Source organism: Nicotiana tomentosiformis, chromosome 9, assembly GCF_000390325.3.
Source record: "Nicotiana tomentosiformis chromosome 9, ASM39032v3, whole genome shotgun sequence".
NCBI classification, from domain to species: Eukaryota; Viridiplantae; Streptophyta; class Magnoliopsida; order Solanales; family Solanaceae; genus Nicotiana; species Nicotiana tomentosiformis.
Genome location: NC_090820.1, coordinates 51,288,435 through 51,310,002, shown reverse-complemented (window position 1 = coordinate 51,310,002; position 21,568 = coordinate 51,288,435). Strand labels below are relative to the sequence as shown.

The 21,568-nt window shown below is 40.1% G+C and overlaps 1 long non-coding RNA gene across 2 annotated transcripts; it reads left to right on the top strand.

The window, feature by feature from the left end:
* Positions 1-1,881: 1,881 nt before the first annotated feature.
* On the top strand, positions 1,882-20,684 carry LOC117279096 (uncharacterized). 2 transcript variants are annotated; one of them, XR_011411381.1, is made up of 3 exons: positions 1,904-2,701; positions 14,195-14,255; positions 20,303-20,684. It is a non-coding gene; the product is annotated as an uncharacterized lncRNA (long non-coding RNA). The 2 variants fall into 2 exon arrangements; XR_011411382.1 differs by lacking the exon at positions 14,195-14,255 and having other exon boundaries at positions 1,882-2,701.
* The last annotated feature ends 884 nt before the right edge of the window (positions 20,685-21,568 follow it).

The window sequence follows — 21,568 nt, the reverse complement described above, 5'->3', positions numbered from 1 at the left end:
CCTAACAACATATACGTATGCCAACGACGTAACATAATACAAAACAACACCAATTGTGGCCTCACAAGCAATTATATTACCAGCACGGAACACCCGTAACATCAAATGTACAAATCATACATAATTTATAGAAAGCAACTCTTAGAATTTTTCATAGATCACAACTTTATAAATACATGGTCATTCAAACAAATAAGGATACTTTTTCTTCATTTCTTCCTCGGCCTCCCAAGTAGCCTCTTCAACCTGTTGGTTTCGCCACAACACTTTCATTGAGGCAATTTCTTTATTTCTCAATTTTCGGACTTGCCGATCAATAAAAGAAATCAGAATCTCTTCGTAAGTCAATCTCTCATTTACCTCAATAGTCTCGACCGAAACAATGAGTGTCGGATCTCCAACCACTTTCTTCAACACAGACACATGAAACACCGCGTGTACTAATGACATCTCAGGTGGTAGCTCAAGCTTGTACGCCACCTTACTGATCTTCTGAATGATTTTGTACGGTCCGACATACCTCGCACTCAATTTTTCTTTCTTACCAAATCGCATTACACCCTTCATGGGGAAAACTTTCAAGAATACCCAGTCATCTTCTTTGAACTCCAAATCTCTACGACGAACATCCGGATAGGATTTCTGACGACTCTGAGCAGTCTTCAACTGCTCCTTAATAATTTTAACTTTTTCCATAGCCTGATGCACGAGGTCTGGCCCTATCAACTCTGCTTCCCCAATTTCGAACCACCCAATGGGAGATCTACATCTCCTACCATATAAAGCCTCGAACGATGCCATCTGAATGCTAGCATGATAGCTATTATTTTATGCAAATTCTATATGTGGTAAATGATCATCTCAGCTACATTTGAAGTCTAGCACACAAGCACGCAACATATCCTCAAGCGTTTGAATAGTCCGCTCTGCCTGCCCGTCAGTCTGTGGGTGAAAGACTGTATTAAGATTCACCTGAGTACCCAAACCTTACTGAAATTTCTTCCAAAATTTAGCAGTGAATTGTGCTCCCCGATCAGACACATAAGCCTAGTCCGACACTATGAAATATTATTTTCTTTGTAAATTTTACTGGGCTTTACACTTAAGTTCTTCAAAATTTTTCGGGGTGTTACACTCATCACACACTTCATGGGAGAAACTCTGAGTAGAACTCTCTCACCCACCATGAATGCCACATCACGAGCCTTATTATCAACATAACTCTTTTGCCTGGACTATACTGTACGAAGCTGCTCCTTTATCAATTTGAGCTTTTCCAAAGCATCGCGAATCAAATAAATACCCAACATCCTAATGTAAGCACGCAATTTTTGACCGCGCGACTTTTAAAACTTATTATTTTTACATATTTACTTATTTTATTTTAATAGAATTTCAATCTACTTTTATTTTTAGTTTTAAAAATATAAATTTGAAAACACAAAAATAGTTTTATTCTTATAACATTCTCCATCTTAGTATAAAATTTAAGGTTAATTAATAAGTATGTAGTAATTTTATTTTTAGGAAGAACTTTTATTATGGATAATTTATTTTAATAGTATTAATCTTGATTAAATTGTCCAAATTTTCAGCTTTGCAGCCCAATTTTAAACCCAACAAGACACGAGCCCAATATTAAACTGACCCATTAACACTCCGACCTAGAGGTGACAAAATGGTTAAAAGAAAACAGTTATCCACCCATATTATCCATTTTTTTAATTTTTCGTTTTCGACCCGCTCATATCCGACCCTCCCCACCCGTTTTCCACCCCTACCCGACCCGCCAGACCCAACCATGTGACCCGTCAACCCAATGAACTCTTAATTATATCTACACCTTCATTCCATTTAATCCAATGGCCCCTATTCTTTCACACTATCATATAAAAACCTTATTTTCTCCAAACCTAACTCTAGAACTCAAAACAGCCGCACCTCTACTCTCCTCCTCCCTGCCGCCGCACCACCACCCCCAAAATTCACCGGAAACTCACCAAATCGAACGAGTGACTCGTCTGTATCACTCACGTGGTACCCTATGCTCTCTCACTTTTCGACTTCATCCAAACCATGTGAGGAATAATCATCATCTCCCTTCCTCACTCTCCCTTTTGCAAACAAAATCACGCGATTGAAATCTCTAGAAGGCGTGTGCTGGATGAATGAAGGGCGTCGGGTCGATTTCGATTAATCCAAGCCTTACATTCATCACGTGCTTGTATCCAAAGGAATTTAATCCGACTTCTTGGAGAGGAAGAAGAGAACATTCAGAGACGACCCCTATATGTATTCCCTCATTTTCAGATTTGAAGGGGAATTTTTCGACATGAAAAAAGTGGGACATAAATTTGAAAAAAAAGTTCTACGGTTTAGTAGAAACATTCTTTTCTTTTCAATCTCTCCTTTTTTTTCGCTTCTTTAAATTTCACGAAAAAGACATACAAAAAGAGAATGTTTCTGTTTTTTTGAATTAGTTAGGATTTGAGTTTCAGAAAAAAGATACAAAAATATTCTGCTTTCTTCATCTTCAATTTCGGATTTTTGGTTTCAAAAATGGAGTTTGCCTGAGGCTTTGTTGGTGTTCGTGGGTTCGATCATTACTGGTTGAGGTCCATTCTTGGTTCGGTTCATGTTTCCGTTCGAATTTGATTGCCGTTTCGAGTTCCGGTCTTAGGACTTAATATCTTTGTGACAGGTTAATTATTTCTAATCTCTCTTGATTTATTTTTGGTGTGATAAGAGCTTTGGTTTGAATTGGGTTTAGGAACATAAAATGGGTATAAATATTGAAAATTGACTGAAAACCTAAACATTAGTGTTCTGATTTTAAATGGCTTGTTTGGTTTCTTTTTTTCCTTTACTGATTTCTCTGTTGTTTAACACAAACCATACTTGAATTATTAGGTTTAATGTAACTGTGCTAATTTCATGCTTGATTTTCATGTGCTGTACGTTGAAAAATCCATGACTCATGCTTTTAGGTAGTCTTAAGTGTATATTATTAGTGTTAATTTTCATCAGGCATGTTTTTGTGTTTGAACTTCAAGTGCTCAAATGATAAAAGGAAGAAGTTAATCTTCGTAAAATTAATCTTGATCCTGGAACGAACAGTGATTAAACTTTGACATGTTCTTTGGCTTATGTGCTTATGTTAATTTTAGAAGATTTTGATTGTTTAGACTCATGCTGTTCATTACAAAGATATTAAGTCTTAAGTTGGGTCTTACTTGAATTAAAAGGTCAATCCATTAGCAATAATAATATGTCAGTGATTTGGAGATTATTCAGATCGTACATTTGATTTTTCATGACTGATATGGATAGTGAAAACGGTTCCTTCATCAAAATGTTGTTATTTTCACCCTTGGTGTGACCAACATGATTTAGTAGAACTAAATAGTATTTGTGTGTCATTGAAAATTTTCGCATGCAAATTTTATTTGTGATAAATTGTTATGTATGTGCATGTGAGTTGGTTCATCGTGCTTTTAATCCACTTTTTGTTATTCCATTCCATTTCGTTATCCGGTAGTAGCATGTTTAGGCCGACCATATTTGGGGAGGTAAATTTTAAAAATTTTTCTTTTCATTCGAGGTTAGATGTTGTCCCTTAGTTTATTATTTTATCCGAAAAATATCCGAGAAATTTGTAAATATTTTTAATCAGGGACATGCCCCGTAGTGTATGTATTTGGAGGCCGTGACAAACATCGTGGGAAAGGTATAGTATAGGCTAGTTTAGGACTTTAATACGTTAATTTTCTTTTTTTTTAAAATTTTTCTTTATTTAGGTCGGGACAACCTCGATCGTCTTTTTATATTTTTTTTTTGTGTGTTTTGCCTCAACTCGAGTATTTTTAAAAGCCAACTAGATCAAGTATGTCTAATACCTCCTTCTGGAGTCGAATGAACCCCCTTACTTAGAATCTTCTTTCGCAAACCAGTTTTGAGTCAAATGTGTTTTAAAAGGAAAAATAATTTTTTAATGGTGACTTGGCACGCCAAAAATAAAATATCAAGTGGCAACTCTAGAAAATCCCTTTTGAACACAATACTTTGTCACTTTTAAAATTTAAAACCCCTTTAGCTCTTAAAAATAACTTTATATCTTTTAAAAGGTTGGTAAAAAAGGGGTGTGACACCTAGCCTCCCTAGGCTCAAACCAACCAACCGGAGATCCACATCGCCTCCCATATACGGCCTCATAAGGAGCCATCTGGATACTCAACTTGTAGTTGTTGTTGTAGGTAAACTCTGCTAACGGTAAAAATCGATCCCACTAGCCCCCGAAAGCAATGACATGGGCTCGCAACCTATCCTACAAGATATGAATAGTACGCTCGGACTGCATGTTTATCTGGGGATGAAATACCGTACTCAGCTCGACCTGTGTGCCCAACTCACGCTGCATGACTTTCCAAAAATGTGATGTAAACTCAGTGCCTCGATTTGAGATAATAGAAACGGGCATACCATGCAAGCGAACAATCTCTCTAAGATAAATCCTTGCCAATTGCTCTGAAGTGTAGGTAGTCTTGACTGTAAACAAATGTGCAGACTTGGTCAACCTGTCTACAGTGACCCACACAACATCAAATCTCCTCAATGTCCATGGCAGCCCAACCACAAAATTCACTGTTATACGCTCCCCCTTCCACTCTGAAATATCAAGCCTCTGAAGCAAACCACCCGGTCTCTGATGCTTATACTTAACCTGTTGATGGTTCAAACACCGTGCCACATACTCAACAATATCTTTCTTCATCCTTCTCCATGAGCAGTGCTACTTTAAATCATGGTACTTCTTCGCGGCACACAAATACCGCGAACTAAGGGCATCCTTAAGAATCAGCTATCGTAACCCATCCACATTAGGCACACAAATACACCCCTGAAGCCTGCATACCCCATCATCACCAATAGACACCTCCTTAGCATCACCATCCTGCACCGTGTCCTTAGGGACAAGCAAATGGAGATTATCATACTGACGCTCCTTGATGCGCTCAAACAAGGACGGCCGTGATACAAAGCAAGCAAGAACCATGCCATGCTACATAATATCTAACCTCATGAACCCGTTGGCCAACGCTTGAACATCCAAAGCGAATGGTCTCTTCCCAACTGGAATGAAAGAAAGACTCCCCATTTTTTTCGCATTCCTACTCAAAGCATCAGCCTCCAAGTTGGCCGTCCTAGGATGATGAATAATGGTGATATCATAGTCCTTTAGTAGCTCTAACTACGACTCCGGTGATCCGTATACACCACACACGATATATCATAAAGATTATGCCTCCAAATTTTAAGTGCATGTACAATAGCTACCAATTCCAAATCATGCATTTGGTAGTTCTTCTCATGGGGCTTTAAATGACGTGAAGCATAGGAAATCACTCTACCATCCTGCATCAACACACACCCAATGCCAACCCATGAAAAATCACACAATACTATATATGAAACCAATGCTGAAGGCAAAACCAGAACTGGAGCTGTAGTCAAGGAAGTCTTGAGCTTCTGAAAGCTCTCCTCACACTTTTCAGACCACCTGAGTGGGGCACCCTTCTGAGTCAACCTTGTCAGTGAAGCTTCAATAGAAGAGAAACCCTTCATGAAGCGGTGATAATATCCAGCCAAACCTAGAAAACTCTGGATCTCAGTAGCGGTAGAAGGTCTGGGCCAATTTTGAACTGCCTCAATCTTGTTGAGATCTACCTTAATCCCCTCACTGGACACCACATGGCCCAAGATGCCACTGAGTCAAACCAAAACTTGCACTTGGAGAAATTAGCATATAACTTCTTCTCCCTCAAAGTGCGGAGCACGATCCTCAAGTGCTGCTCATGCTTCTCCCAGCTGCGAGAATACACCAATATATCGTCAATAAACATAATGAAGAAGGAATCCAGATAAAGATGAAACATTCATCAAGTGCATGAAGGCTGCTGGGGCATTGGTCAGCCCAAAAGACATCACCAAGAACCCATAATGCCTAAAACACGTCCTAAAAGTTGGCTTAAGAATATATAAAGCTCTGATCTTCAACTGATGGTACCCCGATCTCAAATAAATCTTCAAGAATACTTGAGCACCCTGAAGCTGATCAAATAAATCATCTATACCTGATAACAGATACTTGTTCTTGATAGTAACCTTGTTCAATTTCCTGTAGTCAATGTACATTCTCATGGAACCGTCATTCTTCTCCACAAATAGAACTAGTGCACCCCAAGGTGAAACACTCGGTCTGATGAAACCTTTATCTAGAAATTATTGAAGTTGTTCCTTTAATTCCTGCAACTCAACTGGAGCCATACGGTATGGTAGAATAGATATGGTCTGAGTGCCCGGCACCAACTCAATACAAAAATCAATATCCCTATCGGCATGCCTAGTAGATCTGCTGGAAACACATATGTAACTCCCTCACTAATGAAACTGACTCAACGGTAGGAGTATCAGCACTAACATCCCTCACAAAGGCTAAGCACGCCAAACACCCTTTCTCAGCCATCCGTTGAGCTTTTATAAAGGAGACCACTCTACTAGGTATATAGCCCAAAGAACCTCTCAACTCCAACCTCTACAATCCTGGCATAGACAATGTCACGGTCTTAACGTGATAATCAAAAATAGCATGATAAGGAGATAGCCAATCCATACCCAAAATCATATCAAAACACACCATATTAAGCAATAGAAGAACAACACTAGTCTCGTAGCCCCCAGTAGTGACCAAACAAGAGCGATAGACATGTTCCACCATAATAGAATCCCCAATGGGTGTAGACACACAAACAGGAGTATTCAAAGAATCATGAGATATATCCAAATATAAAGCAAAATAGGATGGCACAAACAAATAAGTAGAACCCAGATCAAATAAAACTGATGCATCTCTATGAAAGACCGGAACAATAACTGTAATGATGACATCTATTGAAACTGACTCAGTTCTACCAGGGAAAGTATAACAACGGGCCTAGACTGCCCCTCTAGGACACCCTCTACCCCTAGCTAGCTGTGCAGGTAGAGTAGCAACTATAGAAGAAACCATAGCCTGAGTACCATATTGAACTCCACCCCTTCGAAGTTTGAGACAATCTCTCACAATATGCCTGGTATCATCACACTTGAAACAACCCCTTTGCGAGCGTGGCTGCTAGTACTGGGTCTGCCCCGGACGACTGGAATTATCGTAATTGGAACCCCGTGCAGAAGGTGCACTAAAAGATTACTATCCGATATGAGTGCCCTGGGGTCCTTTACTAGCTAGCACTACGGGTAACCTCAAGTGCAGACTGAACTGGTCGACTGACAAAGCCTCTGCCATGATGGGCCAAAACTGAAGAGTGGGACCCATTAAAACCTTCAAAACATCAAGGATTCTTAGCCTACCTATCCACCCTCTCCTGCCCGCGAATACGCTCAAACCTCCTAGAAACCTCTATAACTTGATGGAATGGAGTCCAATCTCCAACTCCCATGCCATCCCAAATCTGATGCTATAGATGAGTCCCTTAATAAATATACAGACTCTCTCTCTATTAGTGGAAACCAAGGCAGGATCATGACAAGATAACTCTGTAAACCTTATAGCTTACTCAGACACATTCATACCCCCAACACAACTGCTCAAACTCGCTGAATAACTCATCCATGCGGGTCTGTGGAATAAACTCCTTCAAGAAGAGATCAGAGAACTGGGACCAAGTAAGTGGTGCTGCGCTAGCTGGACAACTCACCTCATAAGTCTACCACCATTTATATGCCGGCTCCGTCAACTAAAAAGTAGCAAGGTCGACCCCACTCGACTCCACCAAACCCATAACACGTAGAATATGGTGAATTGGTCCAAGAAACCCTTTGCATTCTCAAAATCCCCACCACTGAAATGAGGAGAATGATACTTTTGGAACCTCTCTAATCTCTTTTTTTCCTCAACCAATGCAACTGGCCCGACCTCAAGCTTTGCTACAACTACTGGATGCGCCGGCATAACACCGGTGTTTGATAAGCATGAGCCGAGTGCTCTGGTATATGGGCAGCGGGAGTCTGAGCTCCTCCCCCTTCCTGTGAAATAGTGGTGCAACCAGAATCAACCTTGCCCGGACCAAGCTCCTGGAGAGCCAGCGTAGCAATAGGATCAGGTGCCCTCTCAACATGCTCAGGTTCCTAATCCTCAACTAGGGCTGCTAGAGGCTCCACAGCTGCTGCTCTGGTAGGTGTTATAGCTGTAGTATGAGTCCCTTCTTGGCCCCATCCTCTCGCAGTTGTAGTAGGGGCATGAGTGTCTAATCAACCGATCCGATAGTGCGTGTCCTTACCATCTGTGAGAGAGTAGAAGAGTAAGGATTCAAACTTTGGAATAAACGAATCCACATGATTTAGAATGAAATAAAGTGAAGTTTCCTAACAGTTTTTTAGCCTCTCAAATATAAGTACATATGTATCCATACCGATCCACAAGACTCTACTAAACATGCTCACGACTCGTAGAACCTATGAACCTAGATCTCTGATACCAACTTGTCACGACCCAAATCCAGTTATAGAGGTCATGATGACACCTATTCTCTAAGACTAAGTAAGCCAATCACATAACGAAATCAATCAAAATATAACAACATCAATTTTAACAAAAACTACAAAATACGTATATACAACCAAACGTGAATACAATAATCAACTTCCCAAAATCCAGTAGTACTGAGTCATAAGCTCTACAAGGAATACATATCAAGTCTCGAAGAGTACTATACTATTTGGAATACATAAACAACACAAATAAAGTAATGAAGGTGACTTTGAGGTCTACAAATGGAATAACAAGGATACCTTGAAGTCTCCAACAAGCTCAAGCATGCCTCTCTATCAATCTGCTCAATTAGAAGTACCTGGACCTGCACAAAGAATGTGCAGAACTGTAGTATACTTTAATGACCCGACTTGTCATTTTGAACATTTACGCTCCTTTCAACTATTTGAAATCTTGAGTAGCTTCATATTATGTATTATGACAAAGTTTGAATTTTTTTATTCGACCTCGGAACGGACTTTTGATGATTCTGTTGGGTCCGGATGGTAATGTTGGACTTGGACGTATGCCCAAAATTTAATTTGGATATATCACATTAAAATAATGAGCTCTAAATTCATTTTTTTATTGAAGAATTAGATCCATATTGAAATTACGGAGCCATAGCAAAAAGAATCGTCGAATTCAGACATAGTATTAAAGCGTTATGCCCATTTCTGTGCTGGAAAAAATAATTTTCCATTGCCAATGCCCAGGGTAGCGTGGGGCGCTAGCCCTGGTGCTGGGATTTCTTTTAAGTTCTAGAACCAGTGCCATAGGCAGTGTCCCACGCCACCCGTGGCGCCTGAAACTAGTATATACTCATTCGGGGTTCATTTTACCCCATTTCTCTTGGCCAAACTTTGGGGTTTTCCTCCACTCTTTCGAGACCTCCAACTCCCCCCATATTCAAGGTGAGTAATCCCTAATAATTTTGTGTTTGATTCCATCAATTCCACCCTAAAACTAACTCAGTCCTCCATAAAATACATAGATCTTCAAGAAATATTTTCAAGAACTCAAAGGAGGGTTTTGCAAGATTTTTTCCAAATGGTAATCCTACACCCTTAGACTTACATGTATGGATATATTATGGGAATATGGGTATGAATTAAGTAGTGGAACTTATGTTATGGTGATTGGAAGCCATAAGTTCCCAATTTAAATACATAACCGTTGTAGAGATTGAAAGGTGATTATTTGATGGAATTTTGTTGGTTGGGTATGGAAGGATGGTCATGCATGTGGTGTTGGAAGTTATGAATTGTTTAAAAATGATGGTGGGATAAATATTTGGTAAATGGTAGTAGTTGGATGAACTAATTCTATGGGTAAGAGATGTAAAGATTCATGCCTACTAGGTGTTTGATAAAATGCCTAAATGGCCTAAACTATGGAATTTGTTACTAATACTGGTTCCATTGGATGTTGTTATTGTAGATTGAAGTTTCTTAGTGTAGTGGATCGTTGTAGTATCGTTAACTGACAAATTTGAGGTATGTTGGCGAAACTTTCTCTCTTAGAATCGAATTCTATAATGTTTCTGTAAGATCAAGTATGACTGGCTCAAGATTCCTAACGTCTATATTCCGGGTTATTCCCTATAAACTTGATTATTCTGAATGAGCCTTATGTCGAAAGATAGATGTTCAAAGTATGGTTTGTGTATTAAAAGGCTATATTTTTGAGTCGTGTTACAAATGAAGGTTATGATGCCAAATTGTGTGAGAAAATCTCAATATTCTTAAGACTCTTAATTGCTCATAAGTGTACCTAAAGTCTTGATTGAAAATGTCTTATTGTTGATAAACTATAAAGATAGTTGAAAGTGAAATAAGTGAATTTGAGATATAGAGTGTGGCCAACGTGCCAAGAATTTAAGTTATGATTGTGGCTAGTAGTGCAAATAATTTGAGAGGATGCGATAAAGACTATGAAATGAGTCTCCACTCAATTATTTAAAAAATAATTTCAAAAATAGAATCGCCTAAAAGCTTTTGTACTCAATTCATGCCCATAAGCGGCTATTTTAACTAATGCTTTGCTTTATAAACATATCTGGTGTAGCTTGAGTTCTTATATAATCAGATGTTGGGATTGTATATTGTCATTTCTGGGAAAGATTATTGCAAGAATAAATGATGTATTGATTGTTTATGATTTTGATATGTGTTCTTATTGCTCGTCGGTATGCCCCATTCTTTGGGAAGAAACCTTTTTATGTTAAAAGTTTCCATTACTAATGAATTTGAGGTATATGATTGCTAAAATATTCTATATGTTGTTAGTTGAGGGTGATATTTGAATTTGAAAAAGGTGAAAGTGTGGGATATGAAATGCGGCCATCGTGCCAGGAATAAAGAATCTTGTGAATGGCCAAATGAGCCAAGAAAATATTATTGTTGTGAATGACTGGAAATTCTAATGAGAAGTTATACAATGTGAAAGATGTTGAGGTGAGTACAATTTTATTTATGTTACCTTTGCATGCAAATCAAATCAAAAATATTTTTGGGAGCATTATTAGAAAAACCGAGGAAGGGTAGGTCATAAGGCCCACACCTGAAACTACACGTGCCGGTGTAGGGGTGGATTGAGATTATTCCTCTTATTTGGGATGAAATTAAAATATTTTTGAAATTGTGATATTATTCCCCTTAATTGGGATGAAACTAGTAATAATTGTGGATTGAAAAAGTCAACCCATACGGCATATGTGGGAAGGCGGCCTAGCTAATCGGGTGGATATCGGACGCCATGTTGTGCACATGGTGGTACTACTCTTGGTAACATTTTTATTTCACATCACATGTCAATCCACATTGTTCGTGGGGAGATGTCCTAGCCGATCGAGCATGATTAGACTCCGTGCTAACAAAGATGCTGTTATATCGGTGCTAATGATCTCCCAACCAAAATTGTATAAGAAGTTCGTATTTTGAAAATTATTGTGTTTTAATTGGACATTTGGATATTGTTGATTGTGGCTTACTGTTTCTATGGTTTTCCTTTTCTTTTATGGACATTCCATTTTGAAAGAGGACTTTTAGCTTTACATACTAGTGCTATTCGACGGTACTAACGTCCCTTTTGTCGGGGGCGCTGCATCTTTAATGGATGCAGGTAGTTTTACAGCAGGCGACATTGATCACTGATAGCGGTACACTCTCTTCATCTGACTTGGTAAACCCTACTTCATTTCGAGGTCATGTATCTTTTGTTTCACAGGTACTGTGTTTTGAGGTATTGCCGGGACCTTGTTGCCGGTTTTTTCATATTACTCTTCTCTTGTACTTAGAAGCTCCGTAGACAGGTTGTGGGTTATGGTTGATGTTGGGAATTGAATTAGAAATGTTGGTATTTGGAAATCATGTTTTTTTAATTTTGTAAACTCATAATATTTTGGAAATTATGAATGAAGCTGCTAATGGGATTCAAATGGAAGTTGTTAATAAAATTTTTATAGTGATTGATTAATGGAGTATATCTCCTCTTTATTCAAGGAAGAGTTTGGGTAGGAGGAAATCTAACAGTCTTGCTTGACCGGGTTCACTCGGTTGAGCGCCGGTCGCGCTCCCTGAGTTTGGGGCGTGATAAACTTGGTATCAGAGCTTATGGTTTTAAAGTTTCCTAGGATGTCTCGGAGCCATGTCTGGTAGAGTCCTTCTTATCGGTGTGTTGTCGACCACATCTATAATTAGGAGTCTACTTTGGCATTTAGGAATAATACCCTTCTTTCATGTTCTCAATCGTGCGATTAAGCTGATTGTAAGATTGTTCCTCCTTTAACTCGTCCTTTGCTCTAACTTTCAGTACATGGCACCTAAGAAGAAGGAAAGAACTGGCCAAAGAGCCAATTTCACCCCAGGAGTGGCAGTTGATTCTATAATTGATGATGCGGGTGAGCACCCAAGGGGAGAGGATATTCCTCCAATTCCCCACTATCTGATTCTACTACAACTAATCAGACCGCACATATCCCTACACCTCCTGAGGATGCAACAGTCCCTCCAACTGATATTCCAGTTCCACCTCCAGCTCCAGCTTCCGATTCCGATGTTTTTGATGGGGATCTTAGGGGTTCCATACAAATGTTGGCTCAGATAGAGGCTTCCCAGGCCCAGAGATCAAATATTGCACCTACTTCTTCTAGTCTGCAAGAGGATTCCGCTAGTTCCAGAGTGAAAATATTTCTTTAGTTAGATCCTCTGGTGTTCACGGGTACTAACCCCGAGGAGGACCCCCATGACTTCATTGATGAGTTGCATAAGACCTTCCGGGTTATGCATGCTACTGAGACAAAGGGAGTGGAGTTGGCTTCCTATAGCCTGGAAGAGGTGGCATATTCTTGGTTTGAGCTATGGGAGGAGTCCCGTGAGGAGGGACCACATACACAGGCAGTTCTTTTGGCTATTTTGTAACCAATTATGCGACCGATATGCGGTCCGCATAACCATTATACGGTCGCATATGCGACCGCAGAACCTGTTCCAGAGCATCATTTTTGGGTTCTTAAAACCCGACCCTACTTCGTTAAATACACGTTTTGGGCCATTTTTGAGGGATAATCTGACATTTTAGGGTGAGAGAGGGTGCCCTAGAGTGAGAAGGTGTTCTCCAATAATTGTTCTTCAATTCTTGCCCATGTTGTGGAAGATTGAGAAGGAAAACTCACTAGGTCTTCATCCTAGAGATTGAAGTTGCTAAGAATTTCGGAACATTTAGAGTGTAAGGAAACTCACTTGAGGTATGTTGGATAAACTCTTGTTTAAGAGTTGGAATTCCCATTATCCTTGTAAGTTCCGAGATGTTGATTATAAATCGAGTATCCCGATAAGTTTTGTGATGAAGATATATGTTCAATTCATATTTTAAATGCTCTTATCATATTGCATTATAAATTGAGGATGTCTCCCAAACTATGGATTACGTATCCACATGTTATAATTTCTAGTTGTGATTGTGATACACCTCCACCCGCATACATTGGGGTGAGGCGGCATGACCGCTTTGTGTGGGGATTATGGTAGAGAGATCGTGATTGTGATACACCTCCACCCGCATATATATTGGGGTGAGGCGGCATGACCGCTTTGTGTAGGAATTATTTTATTGTGGGACTGCACCTCCACCCGCTTACATTGGGGTGAGGTGGTACAACCGCTTTGTGTATAGTTTTGGTATTGTTGTGGCACCACCACCCGCATACATTGGTGTGAGGCGGCATAGCCACTTTGTGTAGGTTCTTGGTAATGTGGTTTTACATCCACCCGCATACATTGAGGTGAGGTGGCAGGGCTGCTTGATTTGAGTTGTGGTATTGTATGTACATTTCCACCTGCATGCATTGAGGTGAGGCAGCGGGGCGGCTTTGTGTGAAGATGGTTATAGAGGATCTCATCTTAAATCCTATAAATGTTGTTGATAGATTTTAATAAGCTTGATATTGTTGATACGGTTATCTATATTATACTATTGCCGCACCGGTTCATCATATTCATCTTGTATTTCTGAATTCTTAAATTGGCATTTAGTTTTCATACTAGTACTATTCGACGGTACTAATGTCTCTTTTGCCGGGGGCGCTGCATCTTTCAATGGATGCAGGTGGTTCCACAGCAGGAGATATTGATCAGTGATAGCAGTACACCTATTCCCAGTTGACTTGGTGAGCCCCACTTCATCCCGGGGTCATGTATCTTTTGATCTTTGTGTATTATGGTTGAGGTATAGCCGAGGCTTTGTTTCCGGCATTATCATTGTACTCATCTTTATCCATAGAGGCTCCGTAGACATAGTGTGGGTTGTGTATTGGTGTTGGGGAAAGACAAACTATGTTATGTTGTGGTTGTATTACTTGTCCATTTGAGACTTTAAAAAAATGATGAAACTATTGGTAAGAAATTGATAATTGCAGACATGACCACTTTATTATTTAATTAAGGAAAACATATATTCTCTTTATTTATGAATGAGTTTAGGTAGAAGGAATCTAATAGGCTTGCTCGTTCGAGTTCACTCGGTTGAGCGCTGGTCACGCTCTTCGATTTTTGGGGCGTGACAAACTTGGTATCAGAGCCTAAGGTTTTAAAGTGTCCTAGGATATCTTGGAGCCGTGTCTAGTAGAGTCCTTATTATCGGTGTGTTGTCGACCACATATATAATTAGGATGTTACATGGACATTTAGGAATAATACCCTTGTTTGATATTATGAATCATGCGATGAAACTCATTGTGGAACTGTTCTTCCTCTAACTCGTGCGTTGAGGTTCAAGGTAAGTTTAAATGCTCTTTTGGTTTATTCCAAGTAATGTTGTCATGTGACGTGATGAATGGGTAAAGGCCTGAATATTAAACAGATGGAACATGTATCATGTTGAATGCATAGTATGACATATGCGACAAGTATATCGTACTATGAGCATACTTTATATGAGAAGAGTGCTAGAGGTGATTACCCACCTCCAAAGAGGCATTGACGTGATAAATGAGACATAAGCTTAACTAGTACATATGGATTGTGTGGAAACCATGCATATGATTCTAAGATGTAAACATGTTACATAGGCACGTGATATATGAAAGGCATGGCTTGGAGAGTAATGATAAATGTGTAGGTCTCTCACGGGAGACAAGAAGTTACGAAAGGAGAGTTGATTGAACCCATAATGAGAAAACCCTAGCACTATGAACGTTATAAGAATCCTAGGAATGTGCGAAGTGGTGTTACACTCCAAAAAGGATATTGACATGAGGGAGTTGGATCCCAAGCCTATGTGGCTGAATAAGAGTAGAGAACATATGAGGTTAATACCATGGTGACTTAAATCTCCCTAATAGTCGAACATATATATGGGGGATAGAGACATGAGACATATGTCCCTGAAGTTGCTAAATTCAAGACTTGTGTCAAAATGTGAATCATTCACCCCAAGTGGGGGAGGAAAGGCCATAGAGAGGCCACTTAAAATACAATGAAACAAGAGTAGGACCATGTAGCTATGATGTTTGAATATTTTGTTAAAGATAGGTGTAGTCTAGAAAAGAGATAATGGGTAGCATGATTCTCTGAAAGGATATGCTAATGATAGACCACTAGTACCCCCCCCCCCCAAAAAAAAGGGTGGAAGGTTAAGGAAGGTAAATTCTTCATACATGGCAATGTGAATGACAGGGTCAATGATCCTAGAAACTAAGAGTATGTTTACAAAGGGATTTTATACTTGTTAGGGGGTCAGGAACAAGGGAACTCAAAGAAGTAATATATGTCAAATATGAAAGGTTGCGAGTCTTTAGAATGAGTTAATCACGGATTTGCGATTTAGCTAAACCTCTAAGGCTTTAAGAAAGACAGAACGAGTGGGAAAGATAAATGTGATGTTGTAATAACCCAAGAGTGCATCGTTACTTGATGGAGAGTCTCTTAAGAATCTTACAAGGAAGGAAGTGTTAAGTGATACACGGATGAACACAGTTTCCCATGGATATCCCAATAAGTGTCGAGAGGCGAGCAGGATGAATTCCCAACTAAGGGAAAAGACCATGTAACGTATGGAAGGGCGCATAGCTATTCAATAACTAGGGAGAATGAGGCGAGCAAAATTGGAAGAAAATCTATAAATTGAGATGGTCATGGTTATCGCAAAATAGTTTGTATCAGAATGGTGGACTCGCCTAGAGCACAAGTGTTATCAGGGTGTGTGTGCAAGCTAGTAGATGTTATTCATTTGTAGCAGATGGTCCCATAAGAAAACTGACCTAGTAATGTCTTTTGTTGAGAAATTTGGAAAAATAAGTTGCAAGTACTAATAAGATCGTAACCGTATCAAGAAAGTTTTTGTAGAACTCAATTTCTAGGAGGTCATATGAAAGAGAAATCTGATATAGATATTCCACTAATGATGAAATATGAAAACCTCTAGGCAACTCAAGAATCATGAGAAAAACAATCCAATACATGACCTAGGACTTGCGGCTGTGATTCATACATTAAAGGTTTGGCGTCATTAATTGTATGGGGTCCCGGTCGACATATTCACGGACAATAAGAGCCTTCAATATATTTACATATAGAAGAAATTGAATCTAAGGTAGAGAAGATGTCATGAGTTATGTAATGATTACGATATCAATATTCTATATCATCCGGTGAAGCCAATATTGTGGCGGATGATCTTACCCGGAAATCTATGGGTAGCTTAGCACACTTGGAGGCATACCAAAGGCCATTGGCCAAGGAAGTTCACCGATTTACTAGTTTAGGAGTTCATCTTGCGGACTCTAGTGAAGGAGGGGTAATTGTGCAAAATAGGGTTGAATCATCACTTGTAGTGGAAGTCAAAGAAAAATAATACAACGATCCATTGTTGGTGCAATTGAAAGAGGGGATTCATAAAAATAAGACCATGGCCTTTTCTCTTTGCATGGATGATGGTACACTAAGGTACCAAGGGCGACTATGTGTTCCAAATGTGGATGGTCTCCTTGAAAGAATTGTGACTGAAGCTCATACTACTAGGTATTCCGTGCACCCAGGTTCTACAAAAATGTATCATGATCTTAAGAAAGTCTATTGGTGTAATGATATGAAGAGGAATGTGGCAGACTTTGTGGCAAGATGTCCAAATTGTCAGCAAGTGAAGGCCGAACACCAAAGGCCCGGTGGGTTGGCACAGAACATAGAAATTCCAATATTGAAATGGGAAATGATTAATATGGACTTTGTGGTAGGATTATCGCGCACTCCGCGCAAGTGTGACTCAATTTGGGTGATTGTGGATCGACTCACGAAGTCAACACACTTTTTGTCGGTTACGTCCACCAACACAGTGGAGCAGTATGCTCAGTTGTAAATTAAAGAAATAGTCAGGTTGCATGGCACCCCGGTTTCCATCATTTCTGATCGTGGAGCACAATTCACTTCTAATTTTTGGAAGAAATTTTAGCAAGGTTTGGGTACTCAGGTGAATCTCAGTACAACCTTTCACCCGCAAACTGACGGGTAGGCAGAGCGGACTATTCAAACGCTTGAGGATATGTTGCACGCTTGTGTTCTGGACTTCAAAGGTAGCTGGGATGACTATTTACCACTTATAGAATTTGCATACAATAATAGCTATCATGCTAGAATTCAAATGCCACCGTTCGAGGCTTTATATGGTAGGAGATGTAGATCTCCCATTGGGTGGTTCAAAATTAGGAAAGCAGAGTTGATAGGGCCAGACCTCGTGCATCAGGCTATGAAAAAAGTTAAAATCATTAAGGAGCGATTGAAGACTGCTTAGAGTCGTCAGAAATCCTATTCGGATGTTCGTCGTAGGGATTTGGAGTTCAAAGAAGATGATTGGGTATTCTTAAAAGTTTCCCCCATGGAAGGGGTAATGCGATTTGGTAAGAAAGGGAAATTGAGTCCGAGGTATGTCGGACCGTACAAAATCATTCAGAGGATCGGTGAGGTAGCATACAAGCTTGAGCTACCACCCGAGATGTCATTAGTACACCTAGTGTTTCATGTGTCTATGTTAAGGAAAGTAGTTGGAGACCCGACAACCATTGTTCCGGTTGAGACTATTAAGGTAAATGAAGAATTCATTTATGAAGAGATTCTAGTTTCTATTATTGATCGGCAAGTCCGAAAGTTGAGAAATAAAGAAATTGAATCCGTAAAAGTGCTATGGCGAAACCAACAGGTTGAAGAGGCTACTTGGAAGGCCGAAGAAGAAATGAAGAAAAAGTATCCTTATTTATTTGTATAACCATGTAATTATGAGTTGTGCCTTAAGAAAATGCTAAGGGATATTCCTAAGAAATATGTATGACTTGTACATTTGGTGTTAAGGGCGTTCCGTTATGGTAATATAATTGCTTGTGAGGCCACAGTTGAAGTTTGTTTCTATTATGTTACGTTGTTGGATTATGTATATGCTGTTAGGATGTGTTTCTGGGGCTCTCTGACAGGTGGATATGCCTAATTACAAAGGAAACTCTCGCAAAATTTTTGGAAATTTAGGGAGTTAGTCAAATTTTGGGTTGCTGGTGTATGGTATGAAAGACTAAGTTAGATAAGATGTTAATAACAGAATTTGACCCCCATTCGAGGACGAATGATCCTAAGCGGGGGAGAATGTAACACCCCGGAAAAATTTCAAAGCACTTAAGTGTAAAGCCCGGTAAAATTTGCAAAGATAATAATATTTCATGGTGCCGGACTAGGCTTATGTGTTTGAGGATTGTAGAAATTCTTCGCGGCGAGCTTGCTCGCCGCGGTTCGAACCTTTTGGGTTGAACAATGCACAGGAAAGTAAAGGAAATTTTTTGCCGGAAAGTGCATTTATGCGACCGCATAATCACTCTGCGGGACGCATAATGGCCGCAGAAGTGAGCAGGAGAGGGCTATTCTTGAAGCAGCTAAGCGACCGCATAACTGTTATGCAGTGCATTATGAGACCGCATCACAGTTATGCGGACCGCATAGTGACCGCATACACAGGCAGTTCTTTTGGCTATTTTGTAACCAATTATGCGACCGATATGCGGTCCGCATAACCATTATGCCGTCGCATATGCGACCGCAGAACCTCTTCCGGAGCTTCATTTTTGGGTTTTTATAACCCGACCCTACTTCGCTAAATACACGTTTTGGGCCATTTTTGAGAGATAATCTGACATTTTAGAGTGAGAGAGGGTGCCCTAGAGTGAGAAGGTGTTCTCCAATAATTGTTCTTCAATTCTTTCCCAAGTTTTGGAAGATTGAGAAGGGAAACTCACTAGGTCTTCATCCTAGAGATTGAAGTTGCTAAGAATTTTGGAACAATTAGAGTGTAAGGAAGCTCACTTGAGGTATGTTGGCTAAACTCTTTTTTAAGAGTTGGAATTCCCATTATCCTTGTATGTTCCGAGATATTGATTATAAATCGAGTATCCCGATAAGTTTTGTGATGAAGATATATGTTCAATTCGTATTTCAAATGCTCTTATCATATTGCATTATAAATTAAGGATGTGTCCCAAACTATGAATTACGTATCCACATGTTATAATTTCTAGTCGTGATTTATGTGAAAGGTATTATGCCAAGTTGTATAGAGATTGTGATTGTGATACACCTCCGCCCACATACATTGGGGTGAGGCGGCATGACCGCTTTGTGTGGGGATTATGGTAGAGATATCGTGATTGTGATACATCTCCACCCGCATATATATTGGGGTGAGGCGGCATGACCACTTTGTGTAGGAATTATGGTATTGTGGGACTGCACCTCCACCCGCTTACATTGGGGTGGGGCGGTACGACCGCTTTGTGTATAGTTTTGGTATTTTTGTGGCACCACCACCTGCATACATTGGGGTGAGGCGGCATAGCCGCTTTGTGTAGGTTCTTGGTAATGCGGTTATACATCCACCCGTATACATTGAGGTGAGGCGGCATGGCCGCTTGATTTGATTTGTGTTATTGTACGTACACCTCCACCTGTATGCATTGAGGTGAGGCAGCGAGGCTGCTTTGTGTGAAGATGGTTATAGAGGATCTAATCTTAAATCCTATAAATGTTGTTGATAGATTTTAATAAGCTTGCTATGGTTGAGACGGTTATCTATATTATACTTTTGCCGCACTGGTTCATCATATTCATCTTGTATTTCTGAATTCTTAAATTGGTGTTTAGTTTTCATACTAGTAATATTCGATGGTACTAACGTCCCTTTTGCCAGGGGCGCTGCATCTTTAAATGGATGCAGGTGGTTCCACAACAGGAGATGTTGATCAGTGATAGCAGTGCACCTACTTCCAAACTGACTTGGTGAGGCCCACTTCATCCCGTGGTCATGTATCTTTTGTTCTTTGTGTATTATGGTTGAGGTATAGCAGGAGCCTTGTTGCCGGCATTATCATTGTACTCATCTTTATCTATAGAGGCTCTGTATACATAGTGTGGGTTGTGTATTGGTGTGGGGGAAAGACAAACTATGTTATGTTGTGGTTGTATTACTTGTCCATTTGAGACTTTAAAAGAATGATGAAACTATTGTAAGAAATTGGTAATTGCAGACATGACCACTTTATTATTTAATTTAGGTAAAAATATATTCTCTTTATTCATGAATGGGTTTGGGTAGAAGGAATCTAATATGCTTGCTCGGTCGGGTTCACTCGGTTAAGCGCCGGTCGCGCTCCTCAGTTTTTGGGGCGTGACAATTTCTTGCCTGCCGAGACAAAGGCGACACGTGCCATTGATTTTGAGAGCCTGAGGCAAGGTAGCCTGAGTGTGTGGGAGTACCATACGAGGTTCGCGCGTTTGTCCAAGTATGCTATCTACATGTTGCCTACTATGGAGGCTAGAGTGCATATTTTTGTGCAAGGACTTAGCCCCTCAGTTATTAATAAGGCCGCTACAGATGCCTTGAATTATGATATGAATTATGGGAAAATGGTCACATCCTCTTAAGCTACAGAGGATCGAAAGTTAAAAATAAAGATGGAGAAAGATAATAACAAAAATATCGGATCCGCGGGCATTTTAGTGGCTCCTATAGTGGGGGTAATGGTGGAAAGGCATTACATAGGAGAGTGTCATCCAGACCCACGCAGTCAGCTGTTCAGTCTTCAGCTAGAGCACTACCATCAGGGCATGATCAATAGCGATGGGGCCACAGTATGCCAAACCAGGGCAGCAAGGGATCTAATCAGCAGGTCCAGTCAAGCGGGAACTATCAGCTGCAGCAAAGGCCCCCATGTACCAAGTGTAGGAGGCATCACTTGGGGGTGTGCCGATGTGGCACTGGTGAATGTTTCTGGTGTGGAGTCAAGGGCTATCAGCTAAGGCACTTCCCCAACATACAAGGAATAACAAGAAGTCCCTCAACCCCCTTTCCCCTAGTCCCATGATGTGTGTGAATGAGTATGACCATAGCTTTTTGTGCCATGTATGCTTGATCATGGGATGGTACTTCCTTACATGTTTGGACCTTCAACCACGA